Source organism: Portunus trituberculatus, chromosome 28 (genome assembly GCF_017591435.1).
Source record: "Portunus trituberculatus isolate SZX2019 chromosome 28, ASM1759143v1, whole genome shotgun sequence".
Taxonomy (NCBI): domain Eukaryota; kingdom Metazoa; phylum Arthropoda; class Malacostraca; order Decapoda; family Portunidae; genus Portunus; species Portunus trituberculatus.
Genome location: NC_059282.1, coordinates 156336 through 175876, shown reverse-complemented (window position 1 = coordinate 175876; position 19541 = coordinate 156336). Strand labels below are relative to the sequence as shown.

Sequence of the window (19541 nt, the reverse complement as noted above, 5' to 3'; positions counted from 1 at the left end):
ATTGCAAAAGCTTTAACCTCATTTTTCAATTGCAACTGTATGTAGCTAACATAATTAGATGTTACTAAGACTGCTGGAGTGTTTGGACCTGACTACAGATCATTAAGTCCGAATATGTTAAAAGAAAAAAAATTGCTCTAGAAGCACAGTTTTACATTTCCTAATTGCACAAAGTGCCACTGACTTTGAAGATACTTAAAGATAGATTCTCACATTTCAACCTCACCAAATCTTTCAAAGAGAAGACCTTAGGTTTTTTTGCATTCTGAATGTGACATATATAGGAATTTCCATTTAGTTAAACATAATACTGGTATGGAGTGCACATCAAAATTCTCCTGTGTACAAGAAAATACAGAAAATTCCAAATTCCCTCATCTAAAAGCCTAATTATTAACCTTTAAATGGTTCAGATAATAAAAAATAATAATGGGTCAGACACATCCATTCTTATGAAATTAAAAATCATTCAGGTTTATTTTATGAAGACTATCAAATATTACAAATATGCCAATGTCAATTCTTCCACAGATTTCTGCCCTGTGCGTGACGTCATGCATGATTGACAGTGTACTGTTACCAGTATTCAGTATTTGGTGAACAATTCCAGTGTTTAGACATGGCTGCATGCACAGTAGCTACTACAGTGATCATTGAAGATTATGCCACCCTTGTGAAAGTGGTATACTCTTATGATGATAAAAGAATCACCCTCAAGTACAGCATGAATCTAACAAGACAAAAGAGTATGCTTCTGGGAGTGAGCAGAGCTTAGTCTGGAGTCCCCACACATGGTAGTGTGAGGTGAATTTTAGTGATTCTTCCTGACATATATTGCATTTTTACCTTCCCATCTCTGCATTTCTGAACCCTGTGACTCTACCATGGGTAATAATAAGCATTTGATGCAGGAAACTATTGCCCAGATCATTGGATTGAAGAAAGCAGGCCACCAAACTAAAGAAACTTCATGGTTAGGTGGTGTCAGTGTTCGATCAGTGCACAACTGGGTGGCGAGATTTAGAGAGGAGGCTTGTGGCAATATCCCCACACACAAAAAGCAAGATCATAGGTCCAAGAAAACATTCCCCAGGGCTGAGACCATTCTAAAGAGATAAATAGAATGTAACCCACATCTAAGAGCAAGGAAAGTAATCCTCAAGTATTCAGAAACATTACGACCACACTTTTTTATGTGTCAGGGTGTTCCCACGAGCCTCCTCCTTAAACCTCACCACCCAGTTGCACATTGATCAAACACTGACACCAACTAACTATGAAATTTCTTTAGTTTAGCGGCCTGCTTTCTTCAAACCAATGAACTGGGCAATAGTTTCTTGCATCAAATGCTTATTATTACCCATGTTAGAGTTACAGGGTGTGGAAATGCAAAGGTGGGTAAGGGAAAATGCAATGTATGTCAGTAAGGATCACTAAAATCCACTTCACAATGTGCCACATGCACAACTGAGGAGACAGAAATTGTGTGTGGGGACTCCAGACAAAGTTCAGCCAACTCCCAGAATGCATACTCTTTTGTCTTGCTAAATTCATGCAATACTCAAGGGTGATTCTTTTATTATCGTAAGTGTATACCGCTTTCACGAGGGCAGCATACTCTTATGATCAGCACTGTGGTGTTGGTGCTTATTTTGGATGTTTCCATGTGGTGGCTTTCTGGGGTTGCTCTGTCTATACTGTAGCCATTTAATGAGGCAAAGAGGAAGCATGACATTTGTGCTCAATGGGATGTGCACAGAGTGTAATTGTATAATGCACAGGGACAATAAGTGTGGTATCACCAAAAGGCAATTGTTTGGTTGCTGGCAACTTTTTGGTTCATAACATCTTTTTACTCTGCAAAATCCCTATCCTGGGTGGCATGTATTATCATATACAAGACGCACTTTTTTTCCTAAAAAATACCCTGAAAAATACTAGTGCGTCTTCCAAGACGAATGTTGTATTGTAAGGCAGCACCCAGGCTCAAGTGAGCTTGGACACTTGACCAATAGCGACCTGGATTTGCATGTTGAGTCATTATATTATGATGTTAGCTTGAGTACTATTTAATTCAGCCTTTTATATGATGTAAACTTAGTACTTAGCTGTTACAAGTATTTCCAATACCATAATCCTTCCCGGAGCCTACTCAGCATGTGGAGAAAACGGGTCACTCCCTCGTCTCATAGCAACACACACATACATACACACGAACGCACACCCATGCCAGGTGCCAGATCCGAAACTTTGGAATATTCAAATGACAAACCTCTCAAATTGAGAACTGGTGCTGTACAAAAGGTTTGCTCACACTCTTATGTCGTGAAATATATCAGTTACCACCACACGGATCACAAGCTTTTTTTTGTCCTGGAAGTTCTCACCCATGGCTAGTTTAAACACACAGTTTAGTTGTACTATTGCATACAAGCTACAAGTTGTACAATATGCCAAAGAACATGGTAACAAAGCAGCAGAAAGACACTTTAGACCACCACCTACCAAAAAAATGATTCAGCAGTGGAGGAAACAAGAAGAATTGATTGAAGTTGGAAACAAGACAAAGCGCAATTTACGTCAAGTACCAGCAAAATGGCAATAGTTAGTAAGACTTGTGTAAATGGATAATGGAACACAAAAACTTGGGGGTTGCTGTTAGTACAAAAATTATAATCATAGAAGCAAGAAAATTTGCAACAAACATGGGAGTAGAAAACTTCAAAGGTACTGCGTCTTGGTGTTTTCGCTTCGTGAAGCGAAACGGGTTAAGCTTACAAACAAGAACGAAAATATCTCAAAAAATGCCACAAGAATATAAACAGAAAATAATGACTTTCCATCAATTTATCATTAATGCTAGAAAGCAGAACTTGTTCAGACTTAACCAGATTGGGAATATGGAAGTTCCTTTAACATCTGATGATCCTTCTAATAAAAGCATAGATGTGGAAGGTACCAAAACAGTGACTATCACAACCACAGGTCATGAAAAAGACTCACTACACTGCAGTTTTTGCTTGTTGTGCTGATGGCACTAAACTACAACCATTTTTGATTTTCAAAAGAAAAACATTGATCACGGAGAAATTGCCCGATAGAATTCATGTTATTACACAGCATAAAAGTGGGATGGATGAAGCAGGAATTAAAGTGTGGATGAAAAAAGTGTGGTACAACAGCCAGGTGGCCTGCTACGAAAAAAAGCATTGCTAGTTTGGGATCAGTTCAGTTCACACACGACAGACAACACTAAAAAACTAACAAGAAGAATGAACACATTAGCTGTAATTCCTGGTGGCCTTACTTCCCAGTTGCAGCCACTACGTAGGTGTGAGCATCAACAAACCATTCAAGAATAACATGCGTGAAGAATGGTCTAAATGGATGGCAGAAGGAAGACATCAAATGACATCGTGAGGAAGAATGAAACGTCCATCAATAGCTCAAGTGTGTGAATGGGTGTTGAAATCTTGGAATGCTATTAATACTGAAGTTATTGTAAAGTCCTTCAAAAAGTGTGGTACAGTGGTATCTCAAGATACAAAAGCTTCTTTATACAAAAATTTCATTTTACAAAATGATATGCAAAGATTTTTTCACTTCATATTACGAAAAATTACTCAGCATACGAAAGATACAAAACAAAACTCGAAATTCCTGCATGTAGAAAAATAAATACCGTATTTTACGGCTTGCAAGACACTGCATCTTGGAAAACACACCCTAATATTTGAAGGAAACTTCTAAGAAAAAAAAAGCCATTGTCATACAAGAACACATTCACCATATACCTGACCACTGAACACAAAAACATCAGAAGCAAGGAGTCTGCATGATATTATTGTTGCAGCACTCATTACAAATTTGCTGGAGCACTCACCACAAATTTAAAACTATGTAAACAAAAACACCATAGATAAATACAGTAAGTCCTCGTTATACGGTATATATGTGTTCCTGAAAACCTTACCGCATATCGAATTTACCATATACCAAACCCATTATAACATGTAATAATGCAGAATGCATTCCAGCATGTCAAGTCACCCCTACAGAAATTAAAATACATGAAAATAATCATCAATATATACATATATATATATATATATATATATATATATATATATATATATATATATATATATATATATATATGTCAAGGCTTTCACTCACGGTCGGTTTGCTCCCAAAGACGAAATTACGTTAACCCTGTCTCAGGAGTTTTAAGGGTCTGGATATTAAGAGAAAATCTCACCCACCCCAGCTGTCCGTGGCCTCTACTCACTGCACAACACAATTATAACTCTGCTTACCTCCAACAGTCTCCCAAGGCTTCACTCTGGTGTTATGATCAGTTACATGAATAATTGGAATAATTCAAAAGCAAGACATAAATAATAGGTATATTATATAAAGAAAATATAGGCAATGCATGAAATAATACAAAAAACAAAATATCAATGGTAAACATACAAATCATAGAAAAATATTAATTTCATAAGAATTAACCCTGAGGACAACACTTACCTACTCCAGATCAGGGGTCCCCACAAATCTCAGCTGATATAAGATCCAAGGTCACAGCTGGGCACATGGATTGCAATCAATCAATACTCTCAAAATCAATCATTAACTCCACATATCAAGAAATGCCGTAGTAACATCCTATCTACACTCTTAATTCAACACAGAATGAGCAAAAGCAAAATATCCCCAAAATTACACTCCACCACACATCCCACCCGTGCTCTCCCTCACTTGACACCCACAACCTCCTAAAGACTCGTCACCAACAAGAAAACACCACACAACCCATGAAAAGTCTCCAAGATAGACAGTCACCACTACCACTATGCGGTCCTTCCCGCTCAAAAGCCACTCCACATCCCCACTTGTTTTCACTACATCTGGTCTTACCAGACCTTCTAAACACCACAAAAACCTTTAGGACCAGAGCATAAACAACCAACACACTTTATACCCACGACATCACTACAAAATTTCTCAAACACCACCAAAGACATCCATCCCAGAAGGCGCCTGCTGAGGAAAAAATCAACAAAAGGAGCGCAGGCTCCGAGAATGCAATGGGGGCAACAAAAACGCATAGTCTTGCACAAACACATTACTCCTTATTCTACATTTAAATTCACTCATCATAAACATAACAATAATAATAATAATAATAATAATATAGATAAAAAAAAATAAAGAAAATAAAGGCACAAACCATAACAATACATATATATATATATATATATATATATATATATATATATATATATATATATATATATATATGTTTGTGTAGCCAGGTAGGATATTTTCTTGCAGGCAGACGAGGTTGAAAGCTATAAAGCATTCTCCTTTGTTTAACTTTTTGTGTACGGTTATTATGTGCCGTACTGTTTTTCTGTCATTTTCTTCCAGATGGTGTAGTAGTTGGCTAAAATATTGCGACGTTTCAGAGATATCTCTCTCCATCTTCAGGCTGTGGTTGTGTGAGGCAGATGCGCGTCTTATATATGTTTCCGGCGGGTCAGGATAGGTGTGATATGTGCGGTGCTGCGCGGTGATAGGCTGCAGCGGTCAGGCAGCTCTGTGTATGTGTTCTCCATGCTGGTTGGCTGCTCGTCGTTTCAGAGTGGGGAGGATTTGTAAGTTCTCTGTTTGGATGTTTGTATATATATCTTTATATATCTATATATATATATATATATATATATATATATATATATATATATATATATATATATATATATATAAAGTGAAGTACTGCGCAAAAGAAATAAACAAAAAGTTTTTATTTACCTTTCAATCGCCATGTATTCTATCAGATGATGTCCTTCCTGAGGCTAAGGGACAGTAGGGATTTCAGCCCTTACTCATCTTCCGCCGAGTGGGCAGACAAGGATAAGACGTCGTCTGCACTATCAGAAGCAGATGTAGAAGGGCCAGCTGTAGCAGGATCAGCATGTTTCAATGATTTGAAGAAAGAGATTATTGAGGAAGGGCCAGCTGTAGCAGGGTCGGCAGGTGTGACAAGGACGGCATGTCTGATTGGCTTGAAGGACGAATAAATGGAGGACTGTTTAGTTTTCTTGTTTTTTCATCATAGATTTCTTGATAAATCTCGACACTTTTCTATACGTCATGAGCCACTTTGCTACTCCTAGCAGGATTTGGGTCACATTCCTTCAGCGTTTCCAGAGCTTTTTTCAATACCACCGAGACATTCTCTAAGAGTTTTGATGTCTAAGCCATGTACAGGTTCTTCTTCCTGTGTCCCTCTTTTTCTGCCTCCTGTGATGCCTTGTCGAGCTCTATAAGTTCATCATTTGAGAGAGATTCAACATGGCTTTCCAAAATATCTTGAACATCATCATCATCGACTTCATCGAAGCCAGCCCTATGGCACAAATTTACTGTTATTTCTGATCGCACCATTGTCATCTTCAAGGAAGCCTGCGAAGTCATGCGCGCATTCTGGCCATACTTTATTCCACACTAAGTTCATGGTAGACGTCTGCACTTCGCCCCAAGATGACGATGTTATCTAAGGCATGCTTGATGTTATACAACTTCCACCATTCACTGATAGTGGGCTTGCCAGGCCCATCTGTGCCCTTTATCAGTTGCTGCATGGTTTGCCACTGGTAGTAGGCTTTTAGTGTTTGCCATGGTTATTATGAATATATTTGTGTTTACAATAGATCCTTTAATATTCCAGGTATTCATCTAATCAGTAATGCATGTAAGTAATAAGTAATGCAGTTAAAAGAAAAGGGGGGGAGGGGAAGAGATAATAGGCTCCAAGGGTGGTCAAATCAAGGTCAGTACTGTGAGTGGCACGCCAAGTTTATGGTAGACGTCTTCACTTCGTCCCAACATGACTTGATGTTATCTACGGCGTGCTTGATTTTATACGACTTCTAACATTCACTGACAGTGGGCTTGCCAGGCCCATCTGTGCCCTTTATCAGTTCCTGCATGATTTGCCATTGGTAGTAGGCTTTTAGTGTTTGCCATGATTATGTATATATTTGTACTTACAATAAACTCTTTAATATTCCATTTATTCATCTAATTAATAATGCATGTAAGTAATATGCAATGCAGTTAAAAAAAAAAAAGGGGGGAGGGGAAGAGATAATAGCCTCCAAGGGTGGTCAAGTTAATGTCAATACTGTGAGTGGCGGCGAGGTGTGACGTCATCACCCCTGCTCCCCCACGCTGGGCCCTCTCATATGACATGAGCAGATACCGTATCTGTGAGTTTTTCTTACCGTATATCCAATTGAGGTTAGTAATTTCCAATTACCATAACTGTGAATTTACCGGATAAAGAACTACTGTATAACGAAGACTTACTGTACATATACAAAGTGAAACAGTCCATCTCTTCTTGTTTTAGTGGCAGGTGATGGCATGTTTTGGACGTATTATTTACATTACGGAATCACTTGTCCGATCGCATCAATGCTGCAGTTCATATTTATTTTTTTATTTTTGCAATCGTGCTTTACAGGCTATATCATTGTGAATATAATTCACAAGTGGAGTTTTGACACTTGCTTGAACGAGTAAGCCATTTGGATGTTCTATTAATAAAAGTATAAAGGCACCTGGTATGTATTTACCTAGTTGTAGTTTTACAGGGCCTGGGCTTTATGCTCGTGTGGCCCCGTCTACATATCTACACTTATCCAATTTTTCTTTAAAACTATGCACACTCATTGCTAACACCACTTCCTCACTCAAACTATTCCAAGTCTCAACACATCTTTGCAGGAAACTATATTTTTTAACATCTCTCAGACATCTTCCCTTCCTCAGTTTCTTACTATGCAATATTGTGCTTCTAATGTCATATTCTTTTCTCATGATTAATTTCTCATTATCCACTTGATCCATTCCATTAATCAATTTATAAACTTGTATCAGATCCCCTCTCTCTCTCTCTTTTCTGTTCCAGGGTTGGTAGATCCATAACTTTTAGTCTCTCCTCATCCCTTTAAATTCTGAAACCATTCTTGTAGCCGTTTTTTGTAGTCTCTCCAATTTCTTTATGTTTCTTTTTATGGCCTATCACTGGGTGAGGAAGGAGGGGGAAGGATGGGGGAGTGGGGAGTGACTGATTTTTTAATACAACCTGTCTTAGTATAAGATGTTGTATTAACAAGTGTAATTTCAAATCATCTTACAGGTAAAAAAAAAAAAAAAAAGCCGAGGCCATCATGGTAAACATGTGGCGGTCATGGAGGGCCGTCGTGGGAGGCCGTCATGGTCAGAGGCCGTCTTGACCACAACCCTCCACCTCCTAGTTAAGGACGTCATCATCCACCTGTGCTTCCTTTGCTTCCACTGCTTCCACAGGAATTGTCCACATCCTCTTCTGATACTACATCTCCAACTGGTGTTTTCTTGAAAAACTCCAGCATGGTGGTCTGGCACTTTTTCTTAGAAAATTCTTTTTGCATCACTGTGTAGCAGAAGAGTGCGTCCATGGCAGTAGAACTCCCACCTATCGGCCAACTGCAGAACTCTGGCGCGCAGTTTGAAATTGCATCTGGCGCTCAGTTAGAAAATGCAGTTGGGCCAAATCACATGTAAACCAAGCGCGTAAATCTAATTAATTATAATATTTTTTTGGTCACATTTTAACAAAAATGCGTAAATTAAACACGCATAAATCAAGAGCTACCTGTATTTGAAGCATTCTTATCATCCCATATAGATGAATATATCAATTACAAAATAATCAACATTATTTTAGGAAGCCCATTTAAAGGTAAGTTTTTTAGGCACTATGGAAAGGGACAGCATGTTGGCTGGGAGAACAACTGGTTACATCTGGTGGCAGCATCATGAAACTGAACCAGCCATGCAACTTGACCCTTGGCATCGTGATATTCTAAACAATCCATGATTTGAAAAAATGACTAAATTTCTTACCTAGTCTTACTGTTGAACCTTGATAACTCCCATTTCACGATGTCAGACTCTGACAAACCCAGGAACTAAAGTCCGAGTTCAAATGCCTGCTCGGATATTTTTCACGTTTTTTTCACTTTTCTGTATCTCGTTTTCTATTGACGTTATCAAAAATCTAGTTCCAACAATAAATTGCATCTTAGTTCTTCTTTAAAATTATACAAATAAAAGTCGATCACAGTTTACACCATTTTTCTGAAACACTTTTTCAAATATTCACTCCTAAAGATTCTTCATAATTTCACCCTTGTTTTGCTATTTGTATTCATCTAATTGACATGAAATTTTCACACATGAATGTATATACAATGTTGACTTCCTGGAGGATGACAGGATGAATATGCATCAGATTCCCACTTTTCTAGAAAATGTTATTCACTCGAACATGAGGGTTCCAAAGGAGCTATCAACAGCATCACAGTAATCTGCTGTTTTGCGACTAAACTGAACACTCATTGAGTCATTATTAGGATGTTGAAGTGAAATAATTATATTGTGAAGTAATTATTACACATCAGGTCCAGCTTTATATACACTGTTGGTCAAGGCAGAAGGCGCAAAAGGAACCACGACTTCCACTCTAACCAAATTTCATTCATCCCTTCTTAAGTCTTAAACATACAGTGGGATTCACTGTATGTCACTATCTGACAACTCTGCAGCTTTAGTAATCAAAGTAGATGATATGTTTCCTTAGTCAACATTCACCTGTGGATTGTGTGCTTGAATTTGAATTTTTTTTCATGCCCCCTCACGGCCCCTTTTTGCGGATGCACGAGCTTACCATTGTGCCCTGTTACTACCTATTATGGGACCTTAGAAACTAATTGGTAAGGGCCTAATCTCAGTCATTTATGCCTTAGTGAGGGAGAATATGTCAAATCAAGAAACTGTTGCAAACATTGGCAAAGGTCTTAGAATTGTTCAACGTTGGACCAAAATTTATCGTAAGGGAGGAAGAGACGCTTCGCCATCACCTTACAAGCCTGAAGGGCGTAAGAGCAGTGTGACCAAGAGAACTCTGAACATTATTCGAAGACAGCTTAAGGCCAACCCTTGCATACACAGCAAAGAACTTAAGACCAGGGACCCTCTTTGCTGGCTGAGGTATTGAGTGTGTGGAGATATGTGAAAGGCGACATGTGATACCAGAGTTGCTGCGCAGTTTCAAAACCTTGCTTCACACAATGGTCATCGAAACAGTAGGCTTGCATTTTGTGTCTCAGCACAAAGATTGAAACTTAGGTAAGTGGCGTAGGGTACTTTAGTCAGATGAGGCAAGCTTTCAGGTTACAGACAACCAGAGAAATCATGTGTACTGCAGATTCAGTAGTAACCCATTACGATCCATGCTACACAACATGCACATTAAAACCCAGATTCTTTGATGGTTTGGCGTTGTTTTTCTTACTATTGTAACGTCCCATTGTTTTTTTGTTTTGTTTTTTTAGTTACCTCCAATGATTGATTTTCTTTTAAGCTCACGGTGGGGATAAGAAATCAGGGATGTGTTAACAGGAAGTGAAGAACTGTCATTGTGTCTAAGTGAGCTATATCATCTTAGGTATTTATTAAGAGTTTTGTTTTATAATATTAGTTAATTAGAGTACACAGAGAACATTCTTATGTGCCTCATCCATTGTATTGCCTCAGCCTATGCCACCAGACGGTGAGAATTCAACTTCGACAGGTGCAGTCTTATAAAACTATGTTGGCGTCAGTGGCTATATGAGGTATTTTAAGCCATGTTGATAAGCCCTCAGTTCACTTACCATTCCAGCCAATATTCCTATATTTTGTAAACTCATGGTTCAGTATACTTATTTGTTGTTGAAAGCCAACCCGTGTACAAATAATGTTCCAATACTAGAGGGTAGTGTACAATAATTCATCAACCTTTGTGGTTAATTTGAGGTTTTGCCAATATATTTCTCATTGTTAGGTTTATGTTATGTAAGGATATATTCTACAAATTTAAATGTGATATTACAATCAGGTGTATGGTGTACGGGAGTTGAGAAAATTGAATAGAGAAATAACGTTCGCGTTGGTAATTCTGTTCCCTCCTTGCCGTGGAGGCAAGACACGAAGGCCTCGGCCATTGTGTTTGGTGCCTGGCATTGCCAGGTGTGTAACGACTCTGAAGGAATCTCATGTGATACAGTAAAACCTTGTTTGACGAACATCTATAAGGACGAACAATTCGCGAGACGACCAAAAGATTTGTCCATATATCGACCCAGGGGACGAATGAGAGAGAGAGAGAGAGAGAGAGAGAGAGAGAGAGAGAGAGAGAGAGAGAGAGAGAGAGAGAGTGTGTGACATTTGCTAATATTTTAGACACAAGCGGACGCATGTAGCTTATCTTCGAGAGGAAGAGGGGAGGGAGGAAGAGAGGAGAGGAGGAGAGAGAGAGAGAGAGAGAGAGAGAGAGAGAGAGAGAGAGAGAGAGAGAGAGAGAGAGAGAGAGAGAGAGAGAGAGAGATTAAAAAATTTTTTGTTTTTGTATTTGTGTGATTCACTGTTTGATCTGCTGCAGTCTATGACGAGACAGCCAGACGTTACCCTACGGAACGAGCTCAGAGCTCATTATTGTGTGTGTGTGTGTGTGTGTGTGTGTGTGTGTGTGTATTTACCTAATTGTATTTACCTAATTGTAACATACGGGAAAAGAGCTATGCTCGTGTTGTCCCGTCTCCATATCTATTAATGTCCAGCTTTTTCTTAAAATCATGAATATTCCTTGCGTTGACCACTTCCACGTCTAAACTATTCCATGCTTCCACCCTTCTATGAGGAAGCTATATTTTTCACATCTCTCCTATAAGTGGCCATTTTAGTTTTTCCCATGCCCTCTCGACATTCTTCCATTCCACATACACAGATCTTCCCTATCCATTTTTCCATGCCAATCATCACTCTGTATATTGCTATCAGGTCTCCCCTTTCTCTTCTGTTTTCCAGGGTTGGAAGTTGCATTCTTTTCAGTCTGTCTTCATAAGTCAAATCTCTTAAGTCAGGCACCATTTTGTTGCAGCCCTCTGTACTTTCTCTAGTTTCCTTATGTGTTTCTTTAAGTTCGGAGCCCACTGTATTGTTGCATATTCAAGCCTCGGTCTTATCATTGCAGTAATTATTTTCTTCATCATTTCTTCATCTAGATATCTGAACGCCACTCTTATGTTCCTCAATAAGTTCAATACTTCTCCAATTATTTTGTTTATATGTCTCTCTGGCGATAGGTCATTGGTAATTGTCACCCCAAGGTCTTTTCTTCATGACTGGTTTTATGTCTTCATTTCCTATCTTGTACATACTCCTGATTCTTCTTTCACTCTTGCCAAACTCTATTTTCTTGCATTTTGTCGTGTTGAACTCCATTTGCCATGTACAGCTCCATTTCCATATTCTGTCCAAGTCTTCCTGGAGTAGTTCGCAATCTTTGTCACATCTCACTTTTCTTAACAATTTTGCATCGTCTGCAAATAGGCTCACATAACTGGACACCCCATCCACCATGTCATTTATGTAGACTGCGAACATTACTGGTGCCAACACTGATCCCTGTGGAACTCCACTCTCCACCAATCCCCATTCTGATGGTCTGTCCTTAATTATTGTTCTCATTTCTCTTCCTACCAAAAGTCTTCCATCCATTTTAGTAAACTGCCATGCACTCCTCCTACCATTTCAAGTTTCCAGATCAGTCTCTGGTGTGGTACCTTATCAAAGGCCTTTTTTAAATCCAGATATATTCCATCAGCCCAACCATCTCTTTCCTGTATTACATCTATCACCCTCGAATAGTAACATATCAGGTTTGTCGTGCATGAACGCCCTTTCCTAAAACCAAATTGACACTCACAAAGTATGTCATTTTCTCCAAGAAGTCTGTCCATCTAGTCTTCACCACCCTCTCACACATCTTAGCTACCACACTTGTAAGTGACACTGGTCTATAGTTCAATGGGTCTCTCTTGTTACCTGATTTATAGATTGGGACAATGTTAGCTCTTTTCCAGTCTTGGGGCACTACGCCTTCCCTTAATGAGGCATCAATTACTTCACAAACTTTTTCTGCCAATTGCTCCTGCATTCTCTTAAAATCCATCCTGATACCCCATCAGGTCCCACAGCTTTTCTCACTTCTAAACTCCCCATCATGTTCTTGATCTCCTCCACCGTTACTTGAAACTCCTTCATAATCCCTTTCTGTTCCATTACCAGTGGTTTGTCAAAAGCAGTCTCCTTTGTGAATACCTTCCGAAAGCATCCATTCATAGCCTCTGCCATTTCCTGGGATCTTCACTGTATACTCCATTTACTTCTAAACTTTCAATACTTTCTCTATTTTTGATGTTGTTGTTCACATGTCTGTAAAAAAGCCTTGGTTGGTCTTTACATTTATCAATTATATCCTTTTCTTGTTTCTTTCTTTCTTCTCTTCTAATCAACACATATTCATTTCTTGCTCTTTTGTAACTTTCCCACTGCTTAATCCGTCTTTTCCTTCTCCACCTCTTCCATGCATCCTCTTTTCTTGTTCTAGCCTTTTCACATCTATCGTTAAACCAGTCCTGCTTTCCAACTTCTCTATGTTGTCTTATTGGTACAAATTTTTCTCACCTTCTTTGTATATTTTTATAAATTCCTTCCACTTTTCATTTGCTCCTTAGCACTCTTGAATTTCATCCAATTTGTCTCTTGAAAGAATTTCTTTAGGTTTCCAAAATCTGTCTTGGCATAATTCCATCTTCCCACTTTATATTCTTCATTTCTTCTAGATTTCTCTTCGTCTATCACCTTGAACTCCAAAACTGCATGATCACTCTTTGCTAAAGGGCACTCCACCCTCATCTCCTCAATGACCATTGGCTCTGTACTAAAGACCAAGTCCAGTCTTGACGATGCTCCCTCTCCTCCAAACCTAGTATCTTCTTTGACCCACTGAGTTAACACATTTTCCATTGCCAGTGTCAATAGTGTATTTCCCATGTTGTCTCTGATCCTTCCATTGACCAGTCCTCCCAACACACCTCTTTACAATTAAAATCTCCCATCATTATAGTTCGTTCACAGCCACCCAACATTTCTTCCAGACATGTTCCTGTATCACTTATCATTTCTTCATATTCCTGTACTGACCATGCATTTGTCTTAGGTGGTACGTACACCACTATGTAGTGCCTCTTTTTCCTTCATTAGTTTCTGCTCTGATCTTTAGCACTTCTGCCTTTCCCATACCTTTTTCACTTGATCCACCTTTATATCTTTTTAACCAGCAACATCACTCCTCCTCCCATCTTACCTACTCTATTTCTTTTCCAAACGTTATATTTCCTTCTCCAACCTTCATCAGGTCTTCTCCCTCTCTCAGTTTTGTTTCAGTAAGACCCACAATATCTGGGTTCTTGTCCCTCAAGTAATCGTTGAGTTCTAAAATCCCGATATCACTCCATTTATGTTGGAATACATTACATTTCGCTCATATGTAAGTTTCTTTAGTCCTTTCTTGCTGTACTTTTCTGGGTTATGAACCACTTCCTCAGTCTCATATCCAAGATTCTCCAGAAAAACTCTTTCTTCTCTTCTTCTGTCCTCTCTTCATTTTTTTCAAAGCCTCCTTTCTCAACTCATTTAACATTTCTCTTTCCTTTTCACCGAGATCTCTTCTCAACCAAATCTTCCTTGTTGTTTCCTGCTGGGCTAGCCTCCATGACTTCTCCACCAATTCATCTACATCCTTTTGTGACTTAAGTTTGATTCTTATTGGCCTCATACCTTCTCTTGTGAACTTTCCAATTCTATGGAAGTCCTCTATTTCTTGTACTAGGTCTTTTCCTCCTCTTGCACCACATTAATGATATTATTTATCACCTTTTTATGTTTTCTCTCTCTCCATTTTACTCGGTGTCTTATCCTCCTCCACACCAAATATCACCACACATCTCTTTTTGTCTACAGTTTCCCTCACCAATGTCTCATTTGACTTAATAACCTTCACCACTTTCTCAGCTATCTTCTCTTCTATGATCTGTTGATCTATAATTTCAACAAGGCCCAAAGTTTTCTCCCTGACTCTTTGATTTCCTTTTCCAGACTTGCAACTTTGTAATTTACCTCCTTTCTTTCCACTTCCTGACTTTTTTCCATTCAGCCTGCTTCTCCATCACTTTTCCTAGAGATTCTCCACATTTTCGCAATTCACTTTAATTAGCTTAACTTCCTCTTTCAGTGCTGCATTTTCCTTCTTCATATCGGCACAGTCTCTTTTTACATTGTCATAACTCGTTTCCAGGCCCTCATACTTTTCAAACAGTTTTCAATTTTACCTTCTAACTCCAGAATTTTCTTCACATAAGTGCTCTTCTCCATTATTCCTTGAAACCCTGTGAAGTCTGATTCCTCTTTCGAGTTCACGGCCGCCATGTTGCGCAGACGTAAACAAACCAGCTGATGGCTCAAACGCAGGCTACAGTTTATATTTACCTTCACTGGACATTATTTTGCTAATCAACAGTTAACATGACTATATGGAGACGGGACAAACATTACCAGCTCCTTTCCCACCTTGGTTACTCTTAGGTAACTGTAGAATTATAGATGATTGCTCTGGAGCTCAGCGACCACCTCCGCCATCGGCGATGTCCCGTGTGTGTGTGTGTGTGTGTGTGTGTGTGTGTGTGTGTGTGTGTGTGTGTGTGTGTGTGTGTGTGTGTGTGTGTATTTACCTAATTGTATTTACCTAATTGTAACATACGGAAAAGAGCTATGCTCGTGTTGTCCCGTCTCCATATCTATTAATGTCCAGCTTTTCTTAAAATCATGAATATTCCTTGCGTTGACCACTTCCACGTCTAAACTATTCCATGCTTCCACCCTTCTATGAGGAAGCTATATTTTTCACATCTCTCCTATAAGTGGCCATTTTAGTTTTTCCCATGCCCTCTCGACATTCTTTCATTCCACATACACAGATCTTCCCTATCCATTTTTTCCATGCCAATCATCACTCTGTATATTGCTATCAGGTCTCCCCTTTCTCTTCTGTTTTCCAGGGTCGGAAGTTGCATTCTTTTCAGTCTGTCTTCATAAGTCAAATCTCTTAAGTCAGGCACCATTTTTGTTGCAGCCCTCTGTACTTTCTCTAGTTTCCTTATGTGTTTCTTTAAGTTCGAGCCCACTGTATTGTTGCATATTCAAGCCTCGGTCTTATCATTGCAGTAATTATTTTCTTCATCATTTCTTCATCTAAATATACGAACGCCACTCTTATGTTCCTCAATAAGTTCAATACTTCTCCAATTATTTTGTTTATATGTCTCTCTGGCGATAGGTCATTGGTAATTGTCACCCCAAGGTCTTTTCTTCATGACTGGTTTTATGTCTTCATTTCCTATCTTGTACATACTCCTGATTCTTCTTTCACTCTTGCCAAACTCTATTTTCTTGCATTTTGTCGTGTTGAACTCCATTTGCCATGTACAGCTCCATTTCCATATTCTGTCCAAGTCTTCCTGGAGTAGTTCGCAATCTTTGTCACATCTCACTTTTCTTAACAATTTTGCATCGTCTGCAAATAGGCTCACATAACTGGACACCCCATCCACCATGTCATTTATGTAGACCGAACATTACTGGTGCCAACACTGATCCCTGTGGAACTCCACTCTCCACCAAGCCCCATTCTGATGGTCTGTCCTTAATTATTGTTCTCATTTCTCTTCCTACCAAAAGTCTTCCATCCATTTTAGTAAACTGCCATGCACTCCTCCTACCATTTCAAGTTTCCAGATCAGTCTCCGGTGTGGTACCTTATCAAAGGCCTTTTTTAAATCCAGATATATTCCATCAGCCCAACCATCTCTTTCCTGTATTACATCTATCACCCTCGAATAGTAACATATCAGGTTTGTCGTGCATGAACGCCCTTTTCTAAAACCAAATTGACACTCACAAAGTATGTCATTTTTCTCCAAGAAGTCTGTCCATCTATTCTTCACCACCCTCTCACACATCTTAGCTACCACACTTGTAAGTGACACTGGTCTATAGTTCAATGGGTCTCTCTTGTTACCTGATTTATAGATTGGGACAATGTTAGCTCTTTTCCAGTCTTGGGGCACTACACCTTCCCTTAATGAGGCATCAATTACTTCACAAACTTTTTCTGCCAGTTGCTCCTGCATTCTCTTAAAATCCATCCTGATACCCCATCAGGTCCCACAGCTTTTCTCACTTCTAAACTCCCCATCATATTCTTGATCTCCTCCACAGTTACTTGAAACTCCTTCATAATCCCTTTCTGTTCCATTACCAGTGGTTTGTCAAAAGCAGTCTCCTTTGTGAATACCTTCCGAAAGCATCCATTCATAGCCTCTGCCATTTCCTGGGATCTTCACTGCATACTCCATTTACTTCTAAACTTTCAATACTTTCTCTATTTTTGATGTTGTTGTTCACATGTCTGTAAAAAGCCTTGGTTGGTCTTTACATTTATCAATTATATCCTTTTCTTGTTTCTTTCTTTCTTCTCTTCTAATCAACACATATTCATTTCTTGCTCTTTTGTAACTTTCCCACTGCTTAATCCGTCTTTTCCTTCTCCACCTCTTCCATGCATCCTCTTTTCTTGTTCTAGCCTTTTCACATCTATCGTTAAACCAGTCCTGCTTTCCAACTTCTCTATGTTGTCTTATTGGTACAAATTTTTCTCACCTTCTTTGTATATTTTATAAATTCCTTCCACTTTTCATTTGCTCCTTAGCACTCTTGAATTTCATCCAATTTGTCTCTTGAAAGAATTTCTTTAGGTTTCCAAAATCTGTCTTGGCATAATTCCATCTTCCCACTTTATATTCTTCATTTCTTCTAGATTTCTCTTCATCTATCACCTTGAACTCCAAAACTGCATGATCACTCTTTGCTAAAGGGCACTCCACCCTCATCTCCTCAATGACCATTGGCTCTGTACTAAAGACCAAGTCCAGTCTTGACGATGCTCCCTCTCCTCCAAACCTAGTATCTTCTTTGACCCACTGAGTTAACACATTTTCCATTGCCAGTGTCAATAGTGTATTTCCCATGTTGTCTCTGATCCTTCCATTGACCAGTCCTCCCAACACACCTCTTTACAATTAAAATCTCCCATCATTATAGTTCGTTCACAGCCACCCAACATTTCTTCCAGACATGTTCCTGTATCACTTATCATTTCTTCATATTCCTGTACTGACCATGCATTTGTCTTAGGTGGTACGTACACCACTATGTAGTGCCTCTTTTTCCTTCATTAGTTTCTGCTCTGATCTTTAGCACTTCTGCCTTTCCCATACCTTCTTTCACTTGATCCACCTTTATATCTTTTTAACCAGCAACATCACTCCTCCTCCCATCTTACCTACTCTATTTCTTTTCCAAACATTATATTTCCTTCTCCAACCATCATCAGGTCTTCTCCTCTCTCAGTTTTGTTTCAGTAAGACCCACAATATCTGGGTTCTTGTCCCTCAAGTAATCGTTGAGTTCTAAAATCCCGATATCACTCCATTTATGTTGGAATACATTACATTCCGCTCATATGTAAGTTTCTTTAGTCCTTTCTTGCTGTACTTTTCTGGGTTATGAACCACTTCCTCAGTCTCATATCCAAGATTCTCCAGAAAAACTCTTTCTTCTCCTCTTCTGTCCTCTCTTCATTTTTTCAAAGCCTCCTTTCTCAACTCATTTAACATTTCTCTTTCCTTTTCACCGAGATCTCTTCTCTCTGTGTGTGTGTGTGTGTGTGTGTGTGTGTGTGTGTGTATTTACCAATTGTATTTACCTAATTGTAACATACGGAAAAGAGCTATGCTCTATTGTCCCATCTCCATATCTACTAATGTCCAGCTTTTCTTAAAATCATGAATATTCCTTGCTTGACCACTTCCACGTCTAAACTATTCCATGCTTCCACCCTTCTATGAGGGAAGCTATATTTTTCACATCTTTCCTATAAGTGGCCATTTTAGTTTTTTCCCATGCCCTCTCGACATTCTTTCATTCCACATACACAGATCTTCCCTATCCATTTTTTCCATGCCACTCATCACTCTGTATATTGCTATCAGGTCTCCCTTTCTCTTCTGTTTTCCAGGGTCAAGTTGCATTCTGTTCAGTCTGTCTTCATAAGTCAAATCTCTTAAGTCAGGCACCATTTTGTTGCAGCCCTCTGTACTTTCTCTAGTTTCCTTATGTGTTTCTTTAAGTTCGAGCCCACTGTATTGTTGCATATTCAAGCCTTGGTCTTATCATTGCAGTAATTATTTTCTTCATCATTTCATCTAAATATCTCGCCACTCTTATGTTCCTCAATAAGTTCAATACTTCTCCAATTATTTTGTTTATATGTCTCTCTCATAGGTCATTGGTAATTGTCACCCCAAGGTCTTTTTCTTCATGACTGGTTTTAATGTCTTCATTTCCTATCTTGTACATACTCCTGATTCTTCTTTCACTCTTGCCAAACTCTATTTTCTTGCATTTTGTCGTGTTGAACTCCATTT

At 38.9% G+C, this 19541-nt stretch overlaps 1 protein-coding gene across 2 annotated transcripts in view; it reads right to left on the bottom strand.

The window, feature by feature from the left end:
* Positions 1-19541, bottom strand: part of LOC123510036 — a 276684-nt gene that overhangs the window by 105951 nt on the left and 151192 nt on the right. The gene's annotated exons all lie outside the window — the stretch shown is intronic.